Source organism: Mytilus galloprovincialis, chromosome 13, assembly GCF_965363235.1.
Source record: "Mytilus galloprovincialis chromosome 13, xbMytGall1.hap1.1, whole genome shotgun sequence".
Classification (NCBI taxonomy): Eukaryota; Metazoa; Mollusca; class Bivalvia; order Mytilida; family Mytilidae; genus Mytilus; species Mytilus galloprovincialis.
In genome coordinates this window covers 8,483,536-8,494,625 of record NC_134850.1, presented here as the reverse complement: position 1 = coordinate 8,494,625, position 11,090 = coordinate 8,483,536, and the positions used below count along the sequence as shown (strand labels likewise).

Sequence of the window (11,090 nt, the reverse complement as noted above, 5' to 3'; positions counted from 1 at the left end):
AAATTGTAATCAAAACAAAAACAAAATAGCATTTCCAGACATAAAGCGTAGTTTGAAAGTAAACTTTTATTATGCTGATCAGTTTGCAAATTTAAACTGATGGAAAATTTAAAATGAATTTATTGTAAAGTTTTTGTCCATTATAAAGTTACAACGTGTTTTTCAAGTAGCTGGACATAGATATCATACCACTTTGTAACTAGATCTGTGTAAATATAAACAAATAAACAGGTAAAAAAGATCAATCATTTTCAACAATCAGCTGATGTTTGAACTTAATACTAGGGTCATATTTTTATCCAATCATAACCCATGTTACAACAACTTATCCTAAAAATAGAAAATCCTATTTACTGGTTGGAGTAATTCAATGAAAATGTTATGGTTTTTGGTGTGTAATCTTTAGAAATATTGTGTTTAAATTCATTAATTTTTATTCGTGTCTGTTCAGATTTTTACTTATGTTTGGGAAAAATCGTGAGGATTATGACTCAGTTCTTTTGTATCGATTTGTGAAATACACAACCTAAAATAAACTGTGAATATTTTTTGTATTTTATAGCAACTGCCTGAAGATATGTTTCAATGACAAGGAAATAATTAAACCTGTACAAAGGGTAAGTGAATATAGCTGATTACTATGTACTTTTAGTTTTGTCATCAACACAATGTCAACATAAATATTTGAAGGACAGTAGGTGTACAGTCCTGACAGTGATAGACAGAAGAAGCCGTTGCAGTACCTTGATAAGATTGTGCACACCAGGACCATGTTGTTAAAATTATTTAATTTGAATCTTCTGTAAGTGTCAGATTATGAAACAAAGAATCCAGGCTTGGGGTAGATTTATGTCTAACATTTTACACAAGAACACCGTCACATACATGTATGTCAACATTTATGGTTATTTTTTTTATCCTTAGTAACTATTAAAACCATGGTACCATGTACTTACAGCTATGTGGGTTATTTATGTGGTTCCTCATCAATGTATAAGTATACCTCACATCTATTTTTATTGACACTTAACATAATTTATATATCATTGTATATAGAGGGGGGATAGGACCTTTATCGGTACTCTGGGATCGGGTGTTTTTAAGCTCGGGATTTCGGGATTGACCCTTTCAGGATCCGGGAATTCTATTTTTCGAATTTCGGGACCTTGGGACTTCGTGTTTTTTAACCCGGGATTTCGGGATATCATGTTTTCAAGCCCGGGATTTCGGGATCAGGACCCCTGCTAACCCCCCTCTATATACACCTTTAAGATTCTGTGCATCAAAAAACTTGCATGTACCCATACCAGATACCAGACCAGTGGTGAATCCAATTTCCATATGGCCCGTTTGATACATTTTTTTTTGGATCAAGCATACATGTACATAGAAAAATAGGTAGATATATTTTTAAACTAAGACAGATGTTTGTGACACCTGGTTTCTTTATATAGACAAAATTGGACAAAAGACATGAAAGACTATCTGCATGATCTCATGTGGTTTGTACACACTTAAGTTGTACATATATAATGTATTTTTGTTATTATGTTATTTTCATTTGACTAAGTACTATAATATCTGTCACATGTACATTATATACTGTACAATTTCTCATGTTTGTTACTTAAATTCTATCATAATTGTTAATTGTAAATGCCCCTTGTGGGACCTTGATTGGAATTATAAAATAAATATAAGCAATTTGCTACATGTATAGTCTTCAAATGGACTCTTATGAAGATCCCTTCCATTTAAAGGGTCTGGTTGGGGTTTACAGAATAGATATAATAATTGAAAAGTGCACATACATGTACATGTGAAAACAGGGCACAAAAAATAAAGAATAGAGAAAAATAGGCAAAAATAACTAAAAAATAGAGTTAATTGGGGTGTACAAAAATAAGACTTACAAAAAACAAATTGACAACAGAGAAAATGGTCTTAGAACAAAGAAATGAAGTATGAATTTAGAAAAGTTTCAAATAAAAGACCACCAGGAACTGTTTTCCAGACTAAAATAAGTTATAAAGTATCTAGAACCTAATATATTTAAAATAATTACATTGCCTAAAAAAATTAAATTCACACTTTGAAAAAATGTATGTTCATGTCTGAGCATATTAAACTTGGTAACCATACATTTTATCTCACCTTTAAATAAATAAAACTTAATTGAAAAGTACAGCAGGATTTTAAATAAATTATTTTCCCTTCTAAACTGTGAATGAAATTTCAATGCATTTCTTGAAAAAATCACAGAAAGGATGCAACATTTTTTCTTATAGATACAAGTACATCGTATGTGCCATTAACATTAACATCAAACATGTTTCTCGTTTCTTGTTTTTATATAGATTAGACCATTGGTTTTCCTGTTTGAATGGTTTAACACTAGTAATTTTTGGGGCCTTTTATAGTTTGCTGTTCGGTGTGAGCCAAGGCTCTGTGTTGAAGGCCGCACATTGACCTATAATGGTTTACTTTTATAAATTGTTACTTGGATGGAGAGTAGTCTCATTGACACTTATACCACATCTTCCTATATCTATATATACATCGTATGTTACTAACATATATTTAGAATTTTCCACTACATTAATATGCAAACGAACTTGAGTCTTATAAAACCTATTAATCATTAGATATGATTTAGTAGTGTTTTATCTATATTATCATTTCAAGGTCAATGCACTTTTAAGTTTAAGATGTTAAAATGTGTTTTATGTTAAATTATTCTGACCCAATTTTAAGACGCAGATTCAGTGAATCATGGATAAAGATATTGCATCATGTTATATAATGAAAGAAATTTAAAAAGCCATGTGCAATTATGTGGTTGATATTTTATGGTGTGTTAAATATGACTGCGGTTATATTTTATGAGGATCAAGTTATGAATATGTCTATTGAAGTTCATTCATTTGTTATTTATAATTAATGATTTATTTTGTACATGCTCTATTATCAATGATCTCGGAGATGACATTCTTAAGATATGTTGTATTGGTTATAATTAGCAACACGAAATTTCCCGAAAATTGGGTATTTTGGGGGTAGGCATGAGGTTATTTGGTTCATTTTCTGAAGAATTGACTTAGTCGACTACAACATTTAATAGCCAATTTTCGTCATTTACTTTTTAATTTAGGGTTGTAACTAATGCTATTCATGTATGTCTTTCCACTTTTGATCATTGTTGAAGGCTGTACATTACAGACTGACCAATATAGTTGCTTCTTACTACCTCATTAAGTCTCTGGTGGACAGTGATGTGATGTTTTCTCTCTGACTTTTTGTCTGTGGCTTTTTTTCCTCCAACATTTTTCTCTGTGACTTTTTTTCAGTAACTTTTTTTTACAGTGCCTCAGCTTTGTACTGTGTGACTTTCTGTCCTACTTTCGGCTAATATACATTGACCCTAATTCCCATGGCCAAGGATTTGTATAGTGAATCCTTGCCATGTCACATATATTTTTGATAGATGTGGATGAACGTATAGTGCCTATGGACTGGCTTAGGGCATGTGTACAGGCCAAGATTTTATTAGCATGATCATACCACATCTTTTGATTTGATAATGTTTGTTATGGTGAAGTGTATGTAACCTTGAAGTGCAGAAAGAAATTACAAGTAAAAACAATGTATGTTTAGCTGAACTATGAAACTTTTTACAACTGAGCGAGCTCCAGGACAAACATGTTTGGGGGTCTAAAAAATTACTAAAAAATTTTGAAGTATTACTGTGCGTGCATCTTTTTCAAGCTTATTTCAACAATTTAAGTATTATATTCATAAGAAACCTGTATACAAATTTTTTTTTTCATGTGAGCATGCATGTATTGAAATTTTTCAAATTTTCAATCTGATCATTGCATCTGGTTTTTATTTCTGAGCTATACTTTTAATACATGTACATGAACATTGCATGTTTCCCTTCAAAATACAAGTTTATTGGATCAGTAGGTGATTTAAATACCTAAAAGGTATGGAATCCCAAGTATATCCGTAAATATTTACAAAACAACTGACATTTTTATTATGAAGATTGTTAAAATACTTATATATTATTATTTTAAATGTTTTGTAATCTGGTATTTGGCAAAGTTTACAATGACACTACCTACAATGACCTGTACTTCAATTATAGTATAAGATTTTAAGTAATGACTGGTTTTCTGTTACTAGTAACTGGTTTCCTGTTACTCTTTGTATATAAAGACAGGTGTTAATTTGAAGTGGGCTTATACTGTCCTAACTAGACATTTATGGCAGAAAGACTTATAATGGACAATGAAATCATCCATTAGTTATTTAATGAAAAATCCATGCCAGACAGTCCCATTAAATATAAATGGGTGATTGACCTGATCATAGAGGTACAGAAGTGTTGTTATCATGAAAAACTTCCCTTTCACAAAATTTTTCCTTGAACATTCCAACATTCTTTACTTTATGACATCAATGCATGATTGAAATTCAAAACCCTGAGATGAACATCATGACAGCAGATAGTCTCTTGCATGTTATTTATTTGATTTTGATTTTTTCGTGTTTTAACTCCACATTTAAGCACCTCTTTTAGGCTATTTGGTGACGGCCAGTTTTTAATAGTGGAGGTAGCTGGAGTGTCCAGTAAAAAACACTGACCTTCTTTAGGAAAACTGACAATCCTTAAGTCAATAAAGATTGAAGTCAAGTGCATCTGAACAAGCAGGATTCCAACTCACAACCTCATTGGTGACTAGTAACTACTTAGACCACTCGGCCACCAGTAGGCCTCTTTCATGTTATTTAAAAGTGTAGATGATGAAAGGGGGAATCGTAGATCCGCACCCATTTATTGAGCTATATTTGAATGGTTAATGGTGTATGCATAGATGTTAAACAAATCTCAGCCATATATATATATATATATAACATTGCTCTGATGCATGGGTTTGTCTTTTATCAAAATCCTGGAGCCACAACTGAACAGAACTGTTCCAGACTCCTTTTGATTTACAGCTTGATGTATTGTATCTATAGGCCCTGTACCATCAGTGTCATATGATTCTAGTTAAGACCCAGGTACATATAATGTATGTAGTACAATGTATTCAGTGGCGGATCCAGAACTTTTCCTAAGGGGGGGCCCGCTGACTGACCTAAGGGGGGGGGGCCGCTCCAGTCATACTTCAATGATTCCCTATATAATCAACCAAATTTTTCCCACAAAAAGTGGGCCCCCCCCTAGATCCGCCTATGGTATTTCAGATGGGTTGTTGGTTTTCTTGGCTGCTATAAGGAGTGTATGATTTATTCCTCACAGAATCTTTTAATAATATTTTAAATTGTCTATTGTCTACCGTATATACTACTAGACAAAATACTTTACTAATACTTAATATAAGATAATTATTAAAATTCACAAATCGAAATGACGTCTTTTATTGATCAGCCAACTTCCAGAATGAGTTTACTTTGAGTCGATCTTTAATGAATTTTTGGTAAAATAATTGCAGCAATCAGAATGTAGCTTAGTTGCAGAAGCTTTAGAAAATAAGGAAACTTTGACAATTGACAAGTCTGACTGACTTCTAGAAAAGAATTGATTTATTTGAAGTTTATTGAAGTGCTGAGTTTTGTCTCTCTGAACAATATCTGCAACATGTATTGATTCCTGATGGGGGAAATTCTAAATGAATCTTTCAGACATGATCATGATGATGAATCTGGTGAATGCATAGTTAAATATGTTTTTCTGCAATGCATTAGAAAACAGATTCTGAGATATATTGAAGAAATAATTGTCCTGTTCAATGTTGTAAACATGCATTTATGAATGTCATTTCAAGGACAGATCTGAGTCAGAAATCTAATGTAATCGGAAATTATAATTGATAATCAATTTTATTTTCAATTGAACGGATAAACTTTATAAAAATTCAACTGAAAGTTTAAAATATTGGCAATTGGAAGTGACAGAACAGAAAACAGAAACATTTTCAAATCACTGATCAACTTCACAATGTTAAGGATACCTATCTTAAGCAGGGTTTCTTAATGAGAAATAGCTCATAGCAGGGGCCGATCCCGCCATTTTAAAAAGGGGGGTCCCAACCAAGGACAAAGGGGGGTTCCAACTATATGTCCCAATTCAAATGCATTGATCGTCCAAAAAAAGGGGGGTTCCAACCCTCAGAACCCTCCCCCTGGATCCACCACTGCATAGTACAAGTCATCTTGTTCTGACAGTACATGTACTGTGATTGTTTTTGATTGCTTTCTCATTGACATAAAACTGAATCTAAAATTTATTCATAGTTTTATTTCCCACATTTTGATGCATAAATTTTGTCAACATTGTAATGTTGATGTTTATAAAAATCAATTGACCAACATCTGTACATGTATCCAAGCTGGTGTACTTGTAACAGTTGTATCTATTGACGTAGGTACCAGGTCAAGTTGACTGTTACAATGATGCAATACATGTATACTTATTGAGAACAATACTTGTGAGGCTCTGCATAGGGTTACAATGATGCAATACATGTATACTTATTGAGAACAATACTTGTGAGGCTCTGCATAGGGTTTCAATGATGCAATACATGTATACTTATTGAAGACAATACTTGTGGGGCTCTTCATAGGGTTACAATGATGCAATACATGTATACTTATTGAAGACAATACTTGTGAGGCTCTCCATAGGGTTTCAATGATGCAATACATGTATACTTATTGAAGACAATACTTGTGGGGCTCTCCATAGGGTTTCAATGATGCAATACATGTATACTTATTGAAGACAATACTTGTGAGGCTCTCCATAGGGGTACAATGATGCAATACATGTATACTTATTGAGAACAATACTTGTGAGGCTCTCCATAGGGGTACAATGATGCAATACATGTATACTTATTGAAGACAATACTTGTGAGGCTCTCCATAGGGGTACAATGATGCAATACATGTATACTTATTGAGAACAATACTTGTGAGGCTCTCCATAGGGGTACAATGATGCAATACATGTATACTTATTGAAGACAATACTTGTGAGGCTCTCCATAGGGGTACAATGATGCAATACATGTATACTTATTGAAGACAATACTTGTGAGGCTCTCCATAGGGGTACAATGATGCAATACATGTATACTTATTGAAGACAATACTTGTGGGGCTCTTCATAGGGTTACAATGATGCAATACATGTATACTTATTGAAGACAATACTTGTGAGGCTCTTCATAGGGTTACAATGATGCAATACATGTATACTTATTGAAGACAATACTTGTGAGGCTCTCCATAGGGTTTCAATGATGCAATACATGTATACTTATTGAAGACAATACTTGTGGGGCTCTCCATAGGGGTACAATGATGCAATACATGTATACTTATTGAAGACAATACTTGTGAGGCTCTTCATAGGGTTACAATGATGCAATACATGTATACTTATTGAAGACAATACTTGTGAGGCTCTCCATAGGGTTTCAATGATGCAATACATGTATACTTATTGAAGACAATACTTGTGGGGCTCTCCATAGGGGTACAATGATGCAATACATGTATACTTATTGAAAACAATACTTGTGAGGCTCTCCATAGGGGTACAATGATGCAATACATGTATACTTATTGAAGACAATACTTGTGAGGCTCTGCATAGGGTTACAATGATGCAATACATGTATACTTATTGAAGACAATACTTGTGAGGCTCTGCATAGGGTTACAATGATGCAATACATGTATACTTATTGAAGACAATACTTGTGGGGCTCTCCATAGGGTTTCAATGATGCAATACATGTATACTTATTGAAGACAATACTTGTGGGGCTCTTCATAGGGTTACAATGATGCAATACATGTATACTTATTGAAGACAATACTTGTGAGGCTCTGCATAGGGTTACAATGATGCAATACATGTATACTTATTGAGAACAATACTTGTGAGGCTCTGCATAGGGTTTCAATGATGCAATACATGTATACTTATTGAAGACAATACTTGTGAGGCTCTTCATAGGGTTACAATGATGCAATACATGTATACTTATTGAAGACAATACTTGTGAGGCTCTGCATAGGGTTACAATGATGCAATACATGTATACTTATTGAAGACAATACTTGTGAGGCTCTCCATAGGGTTACAATGATGCAATACATGTATACTTATTGAAGACAATACTTGTGAGGCTCTCCATAGGGTTACAATGATGCAATACATGTATACTTATTGAAGACAATACTTGTGAGGCTCTCTATAGGGTTAATGTTTATCTATTAAGCAATGATTCTTTGGTGTTGACACAGCTTAGCACTATAAACTATTTCATTGCAGACAGTTTTTATTAGTGACAAAGTGCTTGTAGAGAACAAGAGACCATGGGCTTAAATAAAATAATGATTAATTTTGGAGTTATTATCACCTGCCAAGCAGTGGTTAATTGTAGTTTGTTGCTGTGTTACATATTTGTTTTATGTTCATTTTTTTGTACATGTACATTAATAAGTCGTTAGATTTCTCTTTCAATTGTATTAAATTTGTGATTTGTGGGCCTTCTATAGCTAACTTAAGTATGCAGTATGGGCTTTGCTCATTGTTGAAGGCCATATGGTGATTGCTATCAATTTCTGGGTCATTTGGTCTCTTGGGAGAGTTGTTTCATTGGCAGTCATACACCACATTTTTTTGTACATAAAGCTTTTACAAATTATTTGTAAATTGTGTTCTGTGTTTCAGACATACAGACTCCTTGCCCAAGTAAAGTGAGTGATATGCATATCTGGTTGGCTTCTAAAACCTATAAAAAATCAACAAATTTACATGCCAGTTTCACTTAAATTGAGAAGGAAATATGTTTTTCATTACAAATTTTCATATTAATTTACACATTACTTTTTAAGTTTTCATTTAAATACTAATTTGTTTTAATTGATATTTTAAAATATATTTTTGATTGTATGGTTGAAACTATATCTGAAAAAAAAAAATTGGGTTCACAATTTAGGTGTACAATGATCCATATTTTACAGTTGAGTAACTTAGTTACTTAGTCATAAATTATATATATATAATATTGCTGAATTTTAGTTATACACTTTCAATTTATATGAATAAAATTAGTGACCCTTTCAAGATCATATATCTGTTGATAAAGTTTGTGGCCCATTTATATTGAAAGGTTTAGGAGTTTATCTTTATGAATAAATAAATACATTCCAATTGCAAGGAAAATAAAATGAAAAATGGTCTTTTGTTGAAATTTAATGTCCATTCTTGTAATATCCTTGAATTTGACGTTTGAACTGTCTATGAAGGTTAAACTATATGACAAGGTAAATCTGCATTGAAATTCTATTCATTCTGGAATCCGTTTATACTTGCTTTATTTGTTGTTTCTTTGAAGTCTTGTGCGAGAAAGTTATTGACTAAATAGTTTATTTTATTTTTATATTTTTTGGAATGAATAACCCACATTTTATGATCTGCCATCGTAAAGATTAACCGATATATGTAATGTGTAGTATTGATGAATAACCATTGTTGATATCACCCCGGCGAGAAGAAATTCATGACGTCATGAACTATCATGAATGGTTCGTGAATGTTCATGAATGGTACATGAAAATTCATAAATAATTCATAAATGAAGGTTCATGAATCTAATTCATGAACTGTTCATTAAAAGTATTTTATGAATGTTCATGAAGTTTTGATGAATCACTAGCTGCTCATAAAAATTCATGAAATGTTCATTAAAAGTATTTATGAATGTTCATGAAGTTTTGATGAATCACTAGCTGCTCATAAAAATTCATGAAATGTTCATTAAAAGTATTTATGAATGTTCATGAAGTTTTGATGAATCACTAGGTGTAACATTTATAACTTACATCACACGTATAAATGAGTATCATAGGTACCGTTTCGACCGTTCAGAGTAGAACATTTTACATAATTATTCGTGAAATATCATAAATGTATGGTGTTTTTATTTTTTTATTCCTGCAAAATAAAAAAATAAAATAAGATGAAATAGAAGTTCTAGCTGTATTTTAAGATAGATATTATATACAAAACTAAAATTTTAAAAGGAAAACGTATATTTTAATGAAAGTGAAATACATTTTCAAAACATTTTCAAACACCCATATTAAGGGGAAGTAACTCTTGTGATTTTAAATTTCTACAAACCGGCAAACCCCGCAAATCGGCTGTTTCCGTAGTCCAACGGTCGACCGATTTTGAGAAGTTCACTGAAATACCATAACAGGGACGAATCAACTTCGGGCCGATATTATATGGGACGAGATTGACACCTTGACTTAAACGCACTTGCAAATATGACGTCATATGATTACGCTGGATAACAAAAATGGAGAATCCAAACGCAGATGTTTTCAGATAAGTATTTGATTTAACATATAATGATTATGAAATACAATTTGTTGAGGCAATATAAAACATTTAGGATTTTAATCTGAGCAAAACATCAGAAAGTTTAGGCAGACAATAAGGCAGCAACCATTTGATTTTCTGGGGGGGGCTATGGTTTTTTTTGGAAAAAAAAGTTTGTTTCCAGGTTTTGGTGAAAAAAATAATTTGTTTTGGACCCTGAGAAAAAAAAATTGTTTGTTTCACCCTCAGCTCCCACTATATGTAATGCTAAAATTGAAAGAAAAAAATTGTTTTCGGTTTGTCGCTAAAAAAATAGATTGTTCTTCGCCGAAGGCGAAAAAAAAAGTTTGCACAGAAAAAAAAACCATAGCCCCCCCCAGAAAATCAAATGGTTGCTGCCTAAATTAATGAAGAATGATAAATTGATATATTGTTGTCACATTCATAACAGACATATCGTAATCTGACATGTAAATGGTACATGGGTATATATGATAATCTGATATGTAGAAATTAAATTGTGTGAATAATATTCATCGTAAATTAAATTGGTGAAACGTTAATGATAATTTAAGTCGCCAGTTTCATCTTCAAGGGATAAAGAGGGGGGGGGGGGGGGTACTAAATTTGAGTTTAACTTAAACTTCCAATGCAATTTAAGATGCATAAT

At 32.5% G+C, this 11,090-nt stretch overlaps 1 protein-coding gene across 1 annotated transcript in view; it reads left to right on the top strand.

The window, feature by feature from the left end:
- Positions 1 to 307: 307 nt before the first annotated feature.
- LOC143056530 (tripartite motif-containing protein 2-like) overlaps positions 308 to 11,090 on the top strand; it is an 81,193-nt gene continuing 70,410 nt past the window's right edge. Inside the window, exons 1-2 of the mRNA XM_076229615.1 lie at positions 308 to 391; positions 563 to 617. The gene's annotated coding sequence lies outside the window, so the exon portion shown is untranslated. The remainder of the gene's footprint in view (positions 392 to 562; positions 618 to 11,090) is intronic.